Source organism: Phallusia mammillata, chromosome 5 (genome assembly GCF_965637545.1).
Source record: "Phallusia mammillata chromosome 5, kaPhaMamm4.hap1.1, whole genome shotgun sequence".
Taxonomy (NCBI): domain Eukaryota; kingdom Metazoa; phylum Chordata; class Ascidiacea; order Phlebobranchia; family Ascidiidae; genus Phallusia; species Phallusia mammillata.
This window is the reverse complement of record NC_137256.1, coordinates 26,045,536-26,066,613: the sequence shown is the minus strand read 5'-3', so window position 1 is coordinate 26,066,613 and position 21,078 is coordinate 26,045,536. Positions and strand designations below refer to the sequence as shown.

General features: G+C 35.5%; 1 long non-coding RNA gene across 2 annotated transcripts; it reads right to left on the bottom strand.

Moving 5' to 3' along the window:
- Positions 1–182: 182 nt before the first annotated feature.
- On the bottom strand, positions 183–1,740 carry LOC145228755 (uncharacterized). 2 transcript variants are annotated; one of them, XR_013860266.1, is made up of 3 exons: positions 1,093–1,740; positions 923–1,033; positions 183–859 (listed from the first exon to the last, which is right to left on the bottom strand). It is a non-coding gene; the product is annotated as an uncharacterized LOC145228755 (long non-coding RNA). The 2 variants fall into 2 exon arrangements; XR_013860265.1 differs by having other exon boundaries at positions 1,097–1,740.
- Between the last annotated feature and the right edge of the window lie 19,338 nt (positions 1,741–21,078).

The window sequence follows — 21,078 nt, the reverse complement described above, 5'->3', positions numbered from 1 at the left end:
ACATTTTATGGGCCCCACTCGCACACTAGTCAGATCTAGATTGGCCCGTATTTTTAATAAAAGAGAGAATCAAAATGCTATACTGGGGAACTACACCATTACTTTGCTGCGTCGTCATAGAAACAGTAAAAATATACACGTAACTGTTCGTTATGGTATTTCCATTTATGACCCCATTAAGGGCTCTGCACACCAGACGCGGTTGACGGTGGCGGCTAGCGCTGTCAGCGCCGGCGGTTGTTGGCGGATTTTGCGCGTAACGTTTGACGCGACGTTGACCCTTCACACCGGCAGTGCGGTTGCCGTCGCCGATTTTGTTGCAAAGAAAACTAGGCCAATGTGCTCGACATATTTAGTGTTTCTGCGTCTTAAGAAAGTTGCTACAAATTCATTTTGTGACAAAATATAACATTGATCACCATTCCACGGTAAAATGTTTCCAAAAACAATTGCAACAGCACCATTGGTTTCAGTTTACTTCTGTCATTGCTGTTGAAACACACTTCCCTGTTTTACAGACAGTTTATGTTTCAAAGTTGGTAATATAATAGCAATAACATAAAGAACACATTTTAGAAAACACAAGATTGCAGAAACGCAAAGAAAACAATCATAAAACAACATACAAAAAAGCTTCTGTGTAAAAAGATACATGTACATAAACTTGTACATTGGTGCACAGTCACAATGATGCTAGATGTTGTCAAATGCAAGAAGAAAACTTTTATTCTTTGGCTTGTGACATACTTTTCTGAAGTTTGCAGCTTCATCGATTTGCTCAGTGGTGTTGAATGAGGTTTTTATTGGGAAATTGCTTTCTGTAGTCTGACAAACATGTCACAAATTCATATCTGGAACTCTATGGAAATATATATGCAACAGTTGATCAGTAGAAACTACATTTTTATTCAAGTATACCAACCTGGAAATCCACATACAACATTTTTTTTCTTGCCATGAAGTTTATTGAACATGTGCACTGGAGTTGCTGAATCGGTCATTGACATGTAGATAAGGAAAAGTTCCTACAGTTCTGCAACAAATCAAAGTTGTTAAAGAAGCAATACATTTGGAACTTATACCAAAATTCACCTACACATAGGCTCATATGAATAGTGTTTCCATCCTGCTAAGATTTCAACAGCAGTAGCTCTCTTGTACTTTTCTTTTTGCAAAGTCGTGGTTTCATAATTACAAAATCATTTCATTAAAAATGACCAGTTAAATTAAAAATGACCAGCCCAAGACTCAACAAAAAGCTGTAAATAAAAGTTCTTTAAACCACTGGTAAGAAAATTTTAGTATGTTTTTGTTCAGTATTTAATTTTAAACTGTTTACAAAAATATTAAACAACCATTTCAAACTAATTTGCTAAAAACAGCCAAAAAACAATGAAAACAAGACAATTTGTACCAATACTATCAGTACTTCATTGACTCTATTCTTATTTTTCTGGTAAATAACAATAAAACAACCCACCTACAAACAAAAAGACCTAAATCAGGCAGAAATGTATCATAAACAAGTCGAGCACCCGCCGAATATCAAGTTTTTCATCCAGCAGTCTAGCGCGGTTGACGGAAAAGTTAAATCCGATTTAACTTTGCCGTCAGCCGTTTCAACCGAGAAAATCACGCCGTTACGGCAAGTCGCTGTCTGGTGTGAATACCCCGTCGCTTGCCGTCGAACGCAAAAACGCGTCGCTATCCGCCAACCGCGTCTGGTGTGAATCTTGCTTTAGGCTGTTATGTGTCCTGGCGCAGAGCATCCGCATTTTGTGGGGTCCGGTTTTAGGCCAGTCGGTTCAGTGATGACTTTTACAAAGCCTCATTGATTTTTTGCTTGCGAAATAGAAAACGATTTCAAGTTGTGAAAACAAAAGAATAGTTGAAAATTGTTTGTTCGAAATGCGCCATGTCTTTACCGTTTCGCAGTTGCTCCTGGATGTGGAAAAACTCACATGTAATTTTTCTTCCAAATTGTAAAATGCAGCATGTCTTAGCCAATTTTGGTTTTAACTAATCGCGGTCCAACATAAACACATTTGTTCAAACCGATTGTATGTCAGCTTTTATCAGACACTAAACGTTAATTTACTCTTTGCGAAAGTATATGGGCACAACTACATACAAACACATTTTATCTAGTTTTGTAAGATTACTTTGGCAATGATTTAAAATTGAGTTTATTATGTCACAAAGGAAATTATGCGCAAACAATGGCCGTTTGTTAGTTTTTCCGCGGTCCGCCATTTGAGTAGCCCTGTTCTAAACCAACCTATGACCCTAAGTTGGGTCGACTGAAAATTCTGTTGGGTCGCCTTTTTTGTGGCAATAAAAGGATCTACTCTTTGACTTCGTTTCGTAGCGTTTTTTTCCCCGGTTTTAAATCAGGGTTCTTCAGCGGGGCCGATTTCAAATTTTCCACATTACTGATTGTATGAATATATAAGCTTACAAGAACTGTGAAACTCAGCTAACTTTATCTTAAAAGCAGATAAAGTATATATTTGAATACATTGTGTTTACTGGCGATTGTTTGTGCTTCTCGAGGGCAAGGTTACGCATTTAATTTGCCACAGGGGACACTTTATTGAGGCTATGCATGGTGACAGGTTATACTTTTTAAATACAACGGTAACGAGCTTTCCCTTGAACTTGTATCGCTTTCACACTTCCTATAGGCCAAATAGCGCTTCCCAAACTGCGAAGTATTTGTATCATTTAATTTGGTAAATGTAGTGTAATTTGATGTTTAATGCATAGAATTCTTCTCTACCGAGTAATGCCCTATTGTTCAACAAAAGAAGGCGATTGTTTGCACATAATCGTAATATTATTTTGTTTATGATCTAACAAACTGCTTTGAATTGCTGTCCCAAAATAATTTCAAGACAACTTGGCGCAATAATGGTAAATTTCGGTTTGTGACGTCATATTGGCTGATAATGCTTTGAGCCAGCTCTAAATTTCGGGTTAAATAGAAATGTTTTGTCGAAAAAACGAACAGTGTTTGTTTGATTTTGAATTTTTCAAAACTGGCGCAGTAATTTTCGAAAAGCTTTCCTGATTTAGAGACAAAAATACAACCAAATTAGTAAAAAAACATGCCCATGGGTCGCGAGAAACCACAAAATAAAATTATGGGAAGTACTAGGGTCGCATCATAAAAAGGTTGGGAACCACTGTTTTTAACCAATGTGTATTTTTTGATAAGGCAAGATTCTCTTTTTCACCAAGTGGAGGTGTGGCACTTTTAGACGATTAGGAGGAGCAGCGTTTTCCCACTCTCAGGAGAAGCGGCGAAACTGGATAATTTAGCACAGATATTTTCACTGACACTCGGCATTAAATGTAGTTTGATGAGATATTTTTCAACATAACATTATTTCTTCAATACAGATAAATTACACGTTAGTTTTTTTCACGGGGTTCGAACCCGCGCCACCATAATGGCATAATATTTTATTAATAGAAATCATACCTGTACTGTGCATCAGCCGTTGTTGCATCAAAACCTGTCATCCTTATTTTCAGTTTGCAGTTCTGTCCTCTCGTCATCCTGTTTATTTTGTCCAAACCTGGGTTGTTTAAAGTTTTGGTCAAATTCAGTTTACGCGTTTAAACAAAATTATTTGTTCACCGAGCCAGAATTCTCCTTCCATGTTTCCGAATCCATCTTTATATTCCTGCCAGTTTCGGTTAAAATTCACACTTCCGTTAAATCGTCGTTGAAAAACCTGTCATGCAGGAAATATACGAGTGTTGTAATTCCACGTTGCTATTCTACATATTGTTCGACTTACCGTCCAACCGTGGTCACAGACCGCTTCCTTGTTGTTACTGAACCTGCGGTAACCATAGACTGATGACTTTAAGCAGCTAGTTGCCAGTCGGTTGTCCATCTCTGAAATGTACAATTGCACATTAAAACAAAGAAAAATATTTGCAAAAAGATTTTTCTGTCGCTAAATTGCAAAATGCAGAACCTTCTGCATAGAAAGGAAAAGATAAAATAGTTTAGTTTCGAGTTTAATTAATTTACTTTCACGATTAAATGAAATTAGTGTGACTATAAGGAGTTTTAAATAAAAAATGAATGCTACATAGGTATAGGTATAAAGTTATTTTCGAGTCCCGGAAAGACTTCTGTCGTGGGTTCGAATCTCACCGCAGGCTACATTTTTCTACCCTGTGCCTTATGGGAATGCTTGGAAGACCGGCTGATTCGTTATAACGCTTTTAATATGCCTGGTGTGCTATGGTTTATCGATAAGTATTCTGCGTTCGCTGGTTTGCATAGATTTAGTCTACACAGGGACAAGTCCGGGAAACTCCGTGCGTCTAAATGTTGATTTTTGACAGCACATTTATGGAGCAATTGAAGCAAACATTAAAGCGACTTTGTTGGTAAAGGGTTTTAAAAGATGTGACATACTAAATAAAATGATCTCACCATATAACCGAATTTTTAGCAAAAAATTAATATAGAAGCCAAAAACTTGAAAAATGAATACAAGGGTAATTTTACGACTAGTAACTGCTTAAAAAGACAATGGGTGTGCTGATTGAAACTCTGTTGTTGGATTCTATGGTTGACAAACCCTTGATGCGCCAAATGGTTTATTAATTCTCATTCCAACATAATTTCGGCCCAGAAAGTTGCAGACCGGTTTAAAACTTTAATTTTTGTCACGGAACCAGCCTTTAAAAACCACAAATGTTTAACCGAAAAACTAATTACAGTTATTACAACTTTTGTTCAATGTGAACCATGAGGAAGTTTTATGCGGCCCAGTGGTTGCCGACCGCTGGTTTTTTTGCAACTGCAACAGTTTTTTATACTGTATGGTACGTTTTGGTGGAAAGGTTTTCTGTTGTACTTCGTGCACCGCAACCCCCTTTTGAAAGTTTGCTGTGTGTAGAACTGCAAGTTTTGTTCACAAGCTTTTAATAAAAACATGTTAAAGTTATTTAAACATGTTAAAGTTACGCCTTTAGGACCCACCGGACCTTGTCCGCCTGCCTCTCCCCTTCGGCACACACCAGGCATTCCAGGGTCTCCTTTGGGACCTATTGGTCCGATAGCCCCGTTGTTTCCGGTAAATCCCTTGGGACCCATCTTGCCTGGTAACCCAGTGTCCCCCTTTCCTCCCCTCCCACTAATCAGGTTTCCAGGTGTGACAGTGACGTTATCACCGCATGTTGCAACGGTGACGTAACTGCATTGCTGCTGTCCGCTGACCAGTGATGTATAACACAGCAAAATTGCTGTCAGTTTTAACAACATGTTTTAAAAATTATATTATCTTCTGCCAAGAAATAACATATACAAGTTTAGAAGGTGTTTGTTTGTGTTAAACATTCAAAATAACTGAATATGTCACTCTGTGGCTCCGAAAAAATGTTTTACCAAGCAAAGTTTGCAACTGGGCACGTTGGACTACAAGTTTTGACATAATGTTTCAAAATTATTGTGATAAAACTTTGGCATTGGCGTGAACAGTAATAAGGTTTATAAAGTAACATGACGCCATTTATGGTTGAACCCGATTTGTAACTTCAAAACGTCGATTTGTTTCTTAAAGTTTAGTATCAGACTTGGCACGAATTAATGGAATTCCTTGAACTTTAGTGTTAATACCCTCTTGGGCTAATGCTACAAGTAATTTATAAACCTGTACTACAACTTAAACAAACTTCAAACCAATGAGGCGATAAAGCAAAAGTTTCTCAAATTACTCAACAACAGTTATTAAATGGTTTTACCTTAGAAGCTAAGCGTTAAAAAGTTTTGCAACAGAAGCTTTTTCCAGACCCTTTTACACCTGTGGTCAAAATCACCCCACTTTCAACGATGCCACCATAGTAGAGAAATAATGTATGCCACAAATAAAACTAGAAGAGTGGCTTTCTGATATACTTCCATTTTATATATTCTATACGATATTTAACAATTTACTATACACATCATTTGATCTACACATATGATTGTTTTTGTAAACAAAAACTAATGGGTCCCCACACACGCGTTTGTGCGGATTTACAGTAAACAAATGTTGCGGTGATTTTTACATTCTTAGGGACAAATTTTTAGAAAGCATTAACCCAACAATAAAAAAATTATCTCCAAGGTCGGGTTTTGAACACAATTTTTTTTAGAAAGCTGTAACAGGTGTGTTACAGACACTTTAAATTAAAAAGCAATTTGCTACAAGTGTATACATAACAAATTGTCTTTCATTTAACTTTGTTTCGCAAAACGAGTACCACTGACCTGTAGTAACCTCTTAGGGTGCACATGCCAAACGACTGTTTGACCTTTTGACACCGTTTTCACTAGCACGCCTTGAGTATTGACTCCTAAATTGATTGTCAAAACAACGCTACGTTATGAAGAAAGTTCTGAGCTGTGTTTGTAATACCGACTAGTTGACCTTAAGTAACCCGTGATCATGCGGCGGCCAACCTGACAGCGAGCATTTAAAAAACACTTATTTGGCAAATAAGTCAAGTTAATTTTTTCATCTTAACTTTTATTAACAAAGTTTTTCTTGACATATACAAAACCGAAGCACGGTTATTAGGTTTAAATCACGTCATAGGTGTAAAACCTTCGCCAAAACTAAAAATGTGAGTGATAACTTAATAAAACGACATAGCATTGCTCTGCAAAACAGCTGATTTCTAATCACTGAAACGACGTCTCGTAAAACGTCTGTCCGACGTCAAGCTGAGCCCTCCCGCTATCGTAACCAGTGAGTTACTCTCTTGGTACTTCTGCCTACAGTGACCAATATCTGTAATGTGTGTAAATTTGAAAAAGTTTGAACCATTCTTTCTTGACCAAAACGTGGGAACAATAGCCGCGCTAAAAATTTCATGTTTTGGGGTGCTGTGGGTGAACCGAGGGATCAAACGGGGTCAAAATTCACATGGACCATCTTTAGACCAATACCTATAATGTGTGTAAATTTGAAAAAGTTTGAACCATTTTTTCTTGACCAAAACGTGGGAACAAATCCGCGTTAGAAAGAAAAAAAGAAAAAAAAATATAGACAAAAACAATATGTGTCCCCTTCAGGGAAGGGGACCCATAATAAGAACCATAAAATAGAAGGTGAACGCCAAAATTGGAAATACAAAGGCAGCGTTTGTTGCATCACTAATAATTTTCGCTATTTTGTGGAAACAAACCAAATCAAAAAATGAGAACGTAAGAACGTGGTAAACAAAAAACTGCTCTATTGAGTTAATTATCTTAAGATATCGCGTAACAAGATTAGGAGTTCATTAAAAATGAAATGGCGCCCGCTAAGGTCTTGTCATAAAAATTTTAGGCGACCCATCAATAAGTTTTTAAATTAATATCTGTGCTATTTGCTAAACTTGTTTGGTTTTTAATAACAGTGGCTCATTGTGACTAAATCCAATGGTGAAGGTGATTTTAAACAACAAACCGTCAGACGAAGTTGTGCATCAATTCTCTTGAGATATCGCTTAACAACATTTGTCCTGATTCCCAAGGCGAGTTTTAATAACTGATGATGATGTTATTTGTTGCTGAACAAACGTCTTCAGTACGAAGTGTTGTAACGAATATTGCATTGAACTCGTCTCAAACTTTGGTTCAAGTTGTATTGTTCGGTAGAAGGCGGATTAATTTTGGGTACATTGGTTTAAGCCACAAACAACTCCATTGCAGTTATATTAGGATCTTGATACATCTCAACGTTGTTATGCGTATTGTAGGAAATGTAATCAATCCATTAAACTCCTACACATTTTTTCCAAAAAAAGGAAACGAAAAATCAAATATAACTTCAAAATTTACTTTACCACACGAAGCAACTCGAAATGTAAGTTGAAAAATTCGACCGTTTCAATACTATTGTTTCGCTATTGTTTTTCTTTCATTTAAGCGAAATAAACTCAATTCAAACTATACGATTGACGTAATCAAACAGTCTATACGTTAAGATTTTCGATTGCGAAAACATTGCGACGTTTCAAAGCAACAAAACCCAAAAATAATGCAAGGATTGGCAAATTATTAATTCCGTAATCCGGGTAAAACGCTTTTAAAGCCTTGCGATTTTATCCATTAAAACGTATTAAATTGTGACCATGCTATGCATGAACTAGAATTCTTGCCAACAGGAAACTTAATAAAACAACATCAACTCGAATCAACAACGGACGACTCTACAATAATTTGAACAATGTTGAAACAACAAAATAATTACAGTCCTGCATTGTCCATGTAAAATTTGTTAAACAGTTTAAAAAAATTGATGACATGTCAGATTACTATATATATTATGTGATTGACTTAAAACCTTTTATTATCAAGCTACCGTTGATTAGCTTTAAGGCTGGGGTGCACAACCCTTCAGTTAGAGGGCTACATTACAGGCTTCAGTTTCAACGACGGCCACTAATGTGCGCATGATATATGTTCATAAATTACAACTGATAATTAAAATGAGGTTTGTTACATAACAACGTCTCTTTCTGCATAAAATTCTGAATTGATTTTTAAATTAATCCATAAATTAACTTTATCTATAAATTATACTGAAATATTTGCTCTGATTACACTTAATTATAAGCAGGATTGCCATCGACTTGAAACCATAAATAAGGACAACCAAAAAATTAAATCTTTATGCGAAACGAAACAAATGTTTTTGAACAAATCTTTGCATTTCTACGAGCAATGACATCATTATACCAATATTTTGGCCAGAAACAATCTGTTACAGCAACTCGTTGTGCGTAATAAAATACTTCGTGCATCTTACGACAAGTCAGGTCAGGTCTAGGTTTACTTTTACTCGTAGCAGGGATCTGACTATACTTTTGTTGAAAATAAGACAAAATAAGGACTACAGTTAAAAATAAGGATGGTATGCAGGTTGTACACCTATGCTTCAAATTATTATAATAAACTGATCAAGTTAAAAATGTGGCAAATCTGTGCAACGACAGTTTGTTGCCGTTATTAACTTATTATTTTTACGAGATATCACCTTTGTTGGCTGGACTTGATACCAGGTTAAGGCGAACATTAGGACCCACACAGCGCGATAAACCATTTACTTAAACTTTTCTAAACTACCAAGAGCACAATATAATGCTGCATAAACTTAACTTAGACAAAATAACCGAACCCGGATGGTGTTACAGATTAAACAAGATAAAACTGGCCTATACGCACACTTTTATCTGCAACACTACAGCATAACCCATGGTTCTGTAACACCACTTATATCAACAAACTTAACTTGGTTACTTTACAGTCCAGGGGTTACCAACCTATGCCCGCCACATTTAAACTTGTCAGTTTTAATTTTCAAATAAGTCATGAACACAGTTTTACCCTTTATAGATTTTTAAACATGTTTATGCTTATGTTTTGTACTAATAACCCTTATATGTTACTTGATAATATTACGGTAGTCTTCGACTTTATAAAAGTTAGTGGTCCCTACATGCTTCTTATAAAGATTTTTCTCACGATTTGCGAGGTCATCAACTTTACTCCATTCAACCCTCAGGTATAAAATCAAACGCACAAAACGCTACTTCGTCGATGACGTCAACTCGCTACGCATTCTGACAGACCTTGTGAACTTAATAGCAACCAACATAACTGTATATTCCCAACAGGGCAACAAGGAGACGTTGAACGCGCGTTTAATACATGAATCATGACATTTAAGAGCAATAGAGCAGAGGTGTCAAACTCGTGGGGTTCGAGGGCTACATTGCAGTTTGCAAATTATGCCGAGGGCTGCATGTGATTTTTATTCAAGTTTTATACACTTAAACAACCTTTTTGCTACGACGACCGCATTGCAGATCCTTATTTCACCAACAACCGCCAATTCCCTGCTGGTTTTTGTTTAAAAATTACAGATGTAAAGAAATAGGTTTATATCACATATAAACCATCTATTGACGCCCCAAAAGCCCAGATTATTTTCAAACTTGATGCGCAGATTAAGCTGCACAGTGTGAAGATCAGTTTTAACTGTTTATTACGTCATAGGCTATATCAGGGCTGGGGAACCTGCGACAAAAGGCCACCTGCGGCCTTTTAGGGCACAAAGTGCGGCCTTCGATGTCAAAATACATTTTAGGATGTTGATATTACAGACTACACCAGGCGCTGAAAAGTAGACAGAAACTTATTTTTGGATCTTTATTCCACATTATACTATTTGATTAGTTCAAGGGCACCGGGTTTTAAATTAGAGCCAAACGGTCCCATAGTGGTTTACATGGCGATTTTCGTAGTACTGCCAAGAGCCCAAGATTGTACAATCTTACTTGTGTTGCGAAAGAACAATTGTTTGCGCATAATCGAATGTATTAAACGTGTCTGTGATGTCACAAGGTGTTCTTAGATCATTGATATTTGCAAACAAGCGAGTTTCTAGGTTAAAAAATCCTGAATATTGTTGTTAAGATTGGAATGTAGTAAGGAATTGTATTTAGCTTGGACCGTAGGTGCTACAACTCTACAAGGGATTTGCAAACGACCATTCTGTACGTCACAAAGTTTGAACACCACTATCCTTGGCCTGGGAAATAGTCCATGCGGCCTAAACGAATATTGATAAACCGTTTGGTGGCCTTTATAAACAAAAAGGTTCCCCACCCCTGGTTCATATTGTGACGCTTTTGGTACCTGTTTTTTGCATTGTTTGCACAAAATAGGCCTACAAAAAGTCTGGCGCATATGGCTACTAGGCTATAGTAATACTCCTTTCAGTAATACAAAATCTGTTTAGAGCAGTTTGAAAGTCAAAATTTTAGCCAAAGGAATTTTAATTACAACACGGCCGCCAGTACATTATTTTAACAAACATATGTTTACGGCCGCACAAACTCGTTTCTGTGGCCGTACGATTTGAGGAATGCTTAAATTACTATCGTTTCTATTTATAACATATGAATTTTTATATATAAATTAAATTTCTGTATGTGTGTTTAAATAATAGCTTTCACTTTGAAAAGTAAGAAAAATTTGTTATAATTCGATAAAAATCTGACAAAATACTTCCATTGTTGTCGAGTGTTTGACACCCCTGCAATAGAGTATATTCTCTTTAACGTCGGTAAACATAGTAACAAATATATAGAGGTAAAAGGGTAAAAAAGTGAACTGAATAAAAATTAAAAATTCAGTCAAATATTGCGCATGAAACCAATCAACAAAGTATATACTCCTCAGTCTTGTATTTTGGAAATTATTGTCATTTAAAAATATTTAGTAAATTTAGAAACGTTTAAATTTAAAAAACATTTTAAATTTTCCAATTTATTGAAAATCCTGCGTGTTTATCCTTTTAAACGTATAAAAATTGTGGCCATTTTCTTAAAACGACCCCAGGGATATATATCGCCTTTATTGCATTTTAAGTCGCAAGGCAGAAATAAACTTTTGACATCTATGACCAGCCAAATAGTTTTTGTATATTGTACGCCTTGCTGGAAAGAAGTTTTAAATCTACTGCAACAAATCGTCAGACGAAGTTATGTATCAATTCTCTTGAGATATTGCTTAACAACATCTGTCCTGAGTCCCAAGGCGAGTTTTAATAACTGATGATGACGTCATTTATTGCTTAACAAATGTCTTCAGTACGAAGTGTTGCAACGAATAATGCATTGAACTCGTCTGAAACTTTGGTTTGAGTCGGATTGTTCGGTGAAAAGGCCGATTAATTTTGGGTACATTGGTTTAAGCTACCAACACAGGGGTGTCCAAACTGCGGCCGCGAGTCAAATGCGGCCCTGGTGGCATTTTATGTGGGGGGAGTGCCATGTGCATACTAGTCGCCTTTACTTAAAAGGCCCATTTAAAAATGAGAAAAAAATGTTGGGCCTTATTGCCACCAATGGCCGACAAACAAAACCGTAAAATAATTATTTTAAAGTCATTCTTTTTTCCAGCTAAAATAATGTCCCAATTAAAGTAAAACGACCTCTTTACTGATATATCTTAAAAAGTTTTCATTACGACAACGAAACCTTTCAATGTTTGTAACCAAATTTATTTTAAATTATAAAAAGTCGTCAACAAACACTTATAAATTTGGTTTTTATCATAGTAACTATTACACATAACTTGTAGGTTCAAAACTTTGTAAATCATTCTAAGTACTTATATCTTTTGAAATTGAAACAAAACGGAACATTTTTCCTTGTATATCAAAAAATAAAAGCGGTGAGCCTTATTACCTTCCAGGCCTATATATCTTTAAGGCAGGGGTGTCAAACTCACGGTCCGAGGGCCGCATGCGGTAACGAAGCCCTCTAATGCGGCCCACGCACACTTAACAACAATTGTAGTATTTTCTCAGATATTTATCTAATTAAAATATTTTTTTATACTTTTTAAAGTCAAAGCAATTATTTAACCAGAGACATACAAAAAAATAATTTATAGATGAAAATTCATATGTTATGAATAAAAACGATACAAATTTAACCGTTCCTCGAAGCGTTAAGTTTCAGTCAACTTGTAGCCGTACGGCCGTGAACATGTTTATTAAAATATATGTACTGGCGACAGTAATGTAATTAAACCACCTTCGCCAAAAATTTTGATTTTCAAACTGCTCTAACATTTGTGTTACAGAAAAGAGAATTACCAACCTACTATAGTAGCCATATGCGACATACATTTTGTGCGCATATTGTGCACAAACAACGCGAAAAACAGGTACCAAAAGCGTCCAATATAGATTATGATGTCATAAACAGTTAAGACTGATCTTCACACTGTACAGCTCAATCTGTACATCAAGTTGGAAAATAATCTGGGCTTTTGGGGCGTCAATAGATGGTTTATATGTGATATAAACCTATTTCTTTACATCTGTAATTTGAAAACAAAAACCAGCAGGGAATTGACGGTTGTTGGTGAAATAAGGATCTGCAAAAGTGTATAAAAACTTGAATAAAAATCACATGCGGCCTAGGCATCATTTTCAATCTGCAATGTAGCCCCTGAACCCCACGAGTTTTACACCCTTAATTGTTTTAAGGTGCCTGATAATTAAGTTTGACGTATGGCTGCTTGACTTATAAACTACATTCGGCCTAGACCTCACCAAAATTCTTCTCATATCAGTTTTTGAAGCCAAATATTTAGCAAAAAGAATTTTAACAAACGCCGCCCATACACTTTTATTCATATATTTACGACCAAATAAATCTGTCTCTTCACGGTTGCAGGTTGTACACTTCTGCTTCAAATTATCAGATAACAAACTGATAAAGTTAAAAATGTGATATTATTACAGATTTTACAAGATAAACTGGCCTATACGCACACTTTTATCTGCAACACTACATAACCCATGGTTCTGTAACACCACGTACTTACATATCAACAAACTTAACCTGGTATCTTTACAGTCCAGTGGTTACTAACCTATGTCGCAACACATACTTGTCATCTTTAAATAATTTATGAACACAGCTTTTTACGTATATCCTATGTACATTTTTCGACATGTTTTGAACTGGTAGGTGCCGAGCAATTCGATCATTTGCACTGTAGGCCTACATTAGCCTTCGAACTACTCCTGCATAACAAAATCGGGTTTACTTAAATATACTATTAAAATTATAGCCAAAAAAATAAGCTAAATACAAAACCGTTACATATTAGCAGGTTTGGTGCACAATCTAGCCTGCAAGCCATTAACGCCTCCGCAATTTAATCATTTGTACAGTGCATATGCCCATTAGCCTATACTCTAGCAAAACGAAATCAGGTTTACATTAATATAACTATGATATTTAAACATACTTTTGAAATTATAGCCAAAAACAAAACCGTTACATTAGCTAGCTTTAGTGCACAATCTAGCCTGCAAGCCAACGCAACTATAGTTTCTCCAATCAGCAAATCACGAGACAGATAGGTTCTTTGCATGCGTTCCAAATCGTTAGACGAAGTTGTGCATCAATTCTCTTGAGATATTGCCCAACAACATCTGTCCTGATTCCCAAGGCAAGTTTTGAAATTGATGAAATTATTTATAGACGCAGTTTTTACGCCTTAATTTTGGACATTTTGTTCCAGGTGTCTGGTAACCCTTACCTAAAAGTTTCGCAAACCCGGTTGACCCACGACAGACTCCTATGTTTACATACAATTAAATATTGGAAGTTGAGAGGTGTTGGTTGATCACATCAAGGTTTATAGAAAGGCCTGAAAACATACAAACACATAATTGAATGCTTTTTAAGTTTTTAATTGCATCATTACATTATGTTAGGGTTACCAGACGTCCGAAATTTCCCTGGACATGTTTGAAATTCGGGTTTAAATCTGTGTCCAGAAATAATTTTAAATTACACTCCCAATGGAATCCAGTGTCTATAGTAGCCGATTAAAGTTCTCAAAGTGGCCGAAATTGCCTTGCTGAGGTGATTCAAGCAATTGGACAAATGCCTATTTACTATAATATTCAAAACGGACTGCTTGGATTTCCCTTATTTCATCGAAGAAGGATGTTTAAGGCAGTGTACGTTTGCTTATGTCTGTGCGGTTTTTGATCCACGGTTCAATGAAATCCAATATGGCGCCAGTTTAGTTTCGAGAAAGGTATTTATTGAAATTGTCCGCAATATGGACAACTATGGAAACTATATATTACGTACTACTTTTTCAATTTATTATTAGTTTTGTATTTCTGTTAACTTGTATCATAGATACATACAGTACGTAGTATCTATGGTATTAGAGTTCTTCTCATTTTATTGTCTTTCTTTGTTTTCCCCAAACTGGATTCTTTAAAAATATTTTAACCACCTATAATTAAGGAAAACAGAAAGGCTATACCCTAAGAAAAGATGCATTTAAAGTTCAGGTTTTAGATATCAGTTTAAATCGGGTTTGAAAGTCGTAAAAAGAAACCAAACAAAATTAGGTACGCAAGATACGGACTTAACTAGTAGCTTCACTAAAAAACCAATTGCCAGCGAAACAAATCTTTCTGTCAAGGACCGCCCTTGCAACAACCTTCGCTGCAGTGTTGTTTACAGGCTTACGTGTTCATGTGGGTCCTCCTATATTGGTGACACACAACGAAAAGTGGGTCCTCCTATATTGGTGACACACAACGAAATTTAGTCACACGAATAAACGAGCATCCAACCAACGAAAACACGGAAGTGTGCAGGCATCTTCAAACTAACCCCATGCACAGGGTCAACCGATCCTGAAATATTGGACACGACATCGGATCGGATTCGCTTATTAATTTTAGAATCACTTAACATACACCGGGACTGAACGCAGACACAAGGTCTATACCCCTGCGGCTTTTTAACACCTAATTATCACTGTTTTTAGCGCTATCTCCTCGTTTGTCTGCAACCTTTTATCGGTGTGACGTAATTGACCTTTTCTCGTTGAGTGCGAACAAAATTAGTTTGAAGCAGATATATTTTCAGCCAAAAATCGCCTTGCATATCTGTTTTTATCTCATTTAATGTTTTGCTTCATTTTATGTGGTTAATCTTTTCAGACGTATTCTTGGCACTTTTGCGTCGTTATTCCTAAAGCAAAAACGATAAGCAGTTCGCCAATGCCCGCTGGACGGTCGTCTGGGGACGATGTCTAGTTGAGGCGACGGCTTTGCGTTTGGCGCGCAAGAGCGCGCGCCTACGCAATTGCGACATCTCGCCGTCGCTGACTTAGCACTTGATGCCACGTCGATACATGTCTCGTTTCCATTCATTTTCTGATGAATAAAAACGTTTTATGTACGACCAATTGCAGTAGGTTCCGAAAAATCACAAATGTTACAAAGACATTTACCAAAACGGTCCGTAATTTTGCTCATGCAAATATGGTAACTCTATGCAGTGCAATAAAACCCTACAGCACAATAAGACAATACCATGGACGTTTATGTAATGAGGGATTCGCAGTGGCAAAAATAAATTAATAAAATTGTTGCAAAGAGAAAATATATTTTTAGGCATGAAAACATAAAAATGGCATAAAATAATTACAAAGCAACAAAAATAGATTAAGTTACTGTGCAACTAATATACAAATATATGTGATATATGTATATGTAATATACTGTGCACAAATAAAATTAAATTTACTTTAAGTTGATGAAAAAAAAGTCCTTCATCCTCAAATGCAACAAAAAAAATTGATAAACATGTTTGCAGAAGTTACAGCATCAGTATTCTGAGCGATAATACTTGTTTTGTACATCATTTTTACTCTTATTTTTAAAATATAAGGAATTATTTTACCCTTTTGTGATATCATAGAAAGACAATTGTCTGTGCAAGATTATTTTATTTACGCGGCAAAATTTGGGGATTACCCATGAAAAATCTCTTACCATTATTTGCCAACAATAAACTTGAAGACGAATTAATCCGCGTCGGTTCTGACTGGTTTAATAGACGGCACATCCGAAAAGGGTTGGCTTTTGTTACTGTGATATTGTTTTACCTCATTCGTGCCTTGTCTAAACATGAGATACATTTGCAATAGTTGGATATTGAAAAAGATTGAGGCACATTAGATTAGGATTACAATATCTGTCTGAGCAAAATTCCGGACGTCTTCAACAAATATCTTAGGCGACACCAAACATGCGATATGCTGCATATTATTACATGTTGCCATCCCAAAGACAAAATAGCATCACTAGCACAGAGACAAAAGGCGCAGTTTTGTTTGTTTGTAAGTTACAAAACAGAAAGTTTCACAGGACCTGACTTATTTAACAGAGTTTTGATAGCTTTTAAGAAGCAATAAAATAGCCTTAATTTTTGCTGAAAAGTTGATTTGTATGAATGTCGAATAATTATCAAAACATGGCCCAAGTAAACAGCGAAAAATGATGTGAAACAAAATTATTTATTTACCTTTTGTGTTTGTATTAAATAATTCTTACTTATTTTGTTTTTCCACAGCTACCCATTGAACAAAAAAGTAGGTTAGTTTTAACTGATCCTAATATATATTGCAACAACTCTAATATGTCAGATAAAACGTGGATTAAGCCAAATGTCTCTGCTCTGCACATATGGATTTATTACTTATGTGAAGCCATCTCAACTTTCTGACACTGTTTTGAGGTAACCAATTTACCATGTTAGTTTTCAGCTTTGCAAAAAAGGATATGTTTATTTTTCTGTACTTAAACTGTGTTGAACAAGTGGGTCAAAATTGTCCACACTCCATTTTAAGGGTCATTTTTAAGTCATTTTTATTTTCAAAAAACCTATTGTATGCAATCATGTAAACTTGTGGTATGCAACCTTAGTCATTGTGGGATCAAATACAATTAGCAAATTTAAGTGGTGAGCCGCACCTTTATATATCACAAGGTGATTTTACTTTGTTGCATACCGAAAATATCTATATTGAGTTAACTACAACTAAATTTTGCTTTCGATTTTATCCCCAAAAGGCACATTAATCTACTCAAAAATATATAACAATTGGACTTGTTTGGTAGTACATTTGAAATCCAAGCTTCTCTGCAGGCCGCACAACCTTTTATCAATGGCCCACAGGTTGCACACGCCTAAACTAAATTTCTGGTATGTGTTTGCAAAACGATTTGTAACAGATATTTTATATCTGATGATGCATGAAATATCAAACACAAGCGAAAGAGATGAAAGTTATTTAACCTGTTGGGATTAATTCTTACTTTTCACGGTAGCCACAAGAATTTATTATAGTTCACATACATTTTATGTTAAACACCCTTTTGCACATAAATGTCAAATAGGTTAAATACCAACATTTTTTCGCAAATCATTCATTAGTATTCATAACTGTTAAAAATCCAAAGATTTTGCTTTATTGGTTCCCTACAGTAATGGACACACACTGTTTTAGAATTGTACAAAAACAATTGCATTTGTTACTTGGAATAAAGGGTGTTCAGCTATATATAACATGATGTGCACCACAGTCTGATATTAAAAGGATGCTGTAATGATTTTAAGCTTTAGGTAAGGGACTGTGGACTTCAGTGTTGAAACTGCTGATGGTTTCCTAGCTTGGTATCAACAATATTGTTAATACGTAAACACATACTTTACTTGCAACTTGCTGCACTTGGAGCTGTTGCATCTTTTTGTATTGACTTATCAAATTGTTAATTGTGACAGAACAGGGGTTTAAGTGAAAAAATCTTTGCTCGAAAAAATTTGAAGTAAGGTTGTTATTGTTTAAAGAGCATTTTAGTTTGCTGTTTTAAATTTTGGCCCAATCAGCCTATAAGTTATCTTTACAGCTCTTAATATGTGTTAAAGCGCCTGGGCTTCCAGACAGTCAATTCCCATAGGAGCGATTGGTTGGTTTTTGTCAATTGGACGCTGCTTAATGCATGAACACACATGCCACTGGGCTATTTTCGTGTTGGAATAGAGTTGCAAGGTTTTTGGTTGTTTTGTATCACAATGAAAGATGTTGCATATATTTAGTGGCAGATATTACATATAATGTTGGTCTATGAGAGCAGAGGCAGAATTTATTGCTATATTCCACTCCTTACCACACAAACATTTGTAAAATCTATGTCACTTATTCACACGTTCATATTTTTCTTTTACACAGGTTTATCGACGGAATGTTTGCTTAATGCAATTCATGCAGTATATCCCTGGAATTGCAACAGCACAATGTTTCTCCTACATGTGCAGGTATGTTGATAGAACAGGAGTCCACAACCTTTTAACTATATATGCCCACATCACAGGTCCCTATTTCAACAATGGCCACCAGTGTGCCAATGTTTGTAAATTACAGTTTTAAGGAAATGATATTTATTCCATAATATCCAATTCACTGGTGCATAAAAGTACAGAATGGTGTGTAATTTCATCCATAGACTTAACTTCACCACTTGCTTCTAGCAGTTTTTCACATCACTATTTACATTGTTATATATTAAGACTGTGGATTGCTTTTAAACAACATGCATACAAACAGTCTAGCCGCTAGGTTTCTATATCTCCCAAGCATGTAATATGTACATTTTTGATCCCCTGAAATCTTAACTTAAGAAGCCAAAAGCCACAAGAGCAAATGTATCAATATATTGGTCATTATATCACAATCGCCAGTATACAAATTTTAAAAGATGCTCTAGGGACCAGCTGCTGTACTGCAACTTTTTGTGCAACTTTCACTTATAGGTAATCAGTTGAATTGAAAGGTTTAAAATTATCCTGGCTTTGTAGCAAGCTTGTAACAAACAACTTTAACTCTTATATTAATACCTGTCATATTAAATTTATGATTTGATTTACTTTTTGTGGAAAAAATGTTGTAATATTTGCTTCTTCTCTAATAATGTCTTCTTTTCTATGTAAAACCACAACACTATTAATAAGTTACGTTGTTTAACAGGTGATCAACTTCCTAATTTGGTCGGTTCTTGGATCACTGCCCAACTTTTGGCATCCCTGACTCATTTGTATTACCTTCACCTGAATGTTATATCACTTGTCAATACGAAATATCAGTTTCTTTATCACCATGTTCTTCTGGTGCCATGGAGGTAGCTGAGAGTCAGTGGATGTTACCAAAATAACAATAATAAACAAGTCGGACTGCAAAAAAGGTTAATATGGATTAATTATTTTCAGGGATGTAGAACATAACGGTTATAAGGCTTCATGAGATAATGTTTCTTAACTGCTGGTACTTTAGGTTTTTGATAAGTTTAAGAAAGAATATTTTCTATTATACATGAGAGAAATTAGTAACAATGAAACCAAAGAGGTTTGTTTAGATTTTATAAAATCACCGGCCTGCAAAACTTGGTGAAAAATGTTATCGGTCTGCAAGCTCAACAAAGTTAAAAAACACTGTATTGGAATTTATTTTGGTGTTTTATAACACACAGTAAAGTTATCTTTAATTATGTTTAATTTTAGAATTTGATCGAAACTGAAACTACCATTGGAGGGATGTGTTGCTAAAACTGATGGAGAGATGTGAATGTTTGTTACAACTGTTTTGTTACTCTGATGGTCGGCTTGGTTATCAAACACATACAGAATTTATGGGAGAAAAGTCATCAGGATGGACTCGACTGATTCTGTTTTAGGTAGGAATTTTTTACATATTTTTTCACTTGCTATATTATGGGTTATGGTTTATGGATGTGTCAGATATACATATATTCTGTTTCATTACATTAGGATTATAGATTTCAAACTAGCATTCATTGAGAAAAACTCTAATATTTACTTATTTTGGTTTAAAGTTGAAGCAAAAAGCCTGAAAAATGAGACAATCATAAACTACATTTTTAGTCAAATAATTTCCAGCTAATTTCATACTTTTTGTTGCTTTAGCCAAGACCAGCCCACTTTATGCCTGATAATGTATTTTCGTCTGTGCACTGACCAAGGGTTGATGTTTGCGTTTGGCGCATGGCCCAGTCTATTGTAGACTGCAATTTCATGGCATTTGTACCCTTTAGTTTGCAAATAGGAGGATTATTTAGAATAAGGTTTAATTATCACTTTCTAAGCCTGGAACTCTACTTTTGAAGCCCAGGCATTTGTTGTGTTATTTTAGCTATAAAACATAAGATGACTCAGCAAAAACAAGTATCTTGTGAAACACTTTTAATAAGGATAACAATTGCACAAATAGAGTTAAAAAGCGACATACTTTTTTAATTAAACATTTCTGAATGCTCTTGCCATCATCAGTGGTATGAAAAGGCCACATCTTTTACACCTGTTTATGTACACTTGATTCATGCAATAGATTGATAAAAAGGTATTATTATATATATTTATTGCAATGCTTAGGTTGTCCATCTACTTCGATCCTTTGATGCTTTGCTGGAAAAGAGTGGAGTAGATCATGAAGAGAATAATTACAAACAACAAAGTCAATGTTACAACCCAATTGACAAATTCAGAAGAAACAAAACATCTATGGACTGGTTTTTGCTGAGGTAGGATTTTCTCATTTGTGTGTGATAGGTAATAAGGCAAGTAAGAGTAAAATGTTTTGAGAAATGACAGCTTCCATCAAAA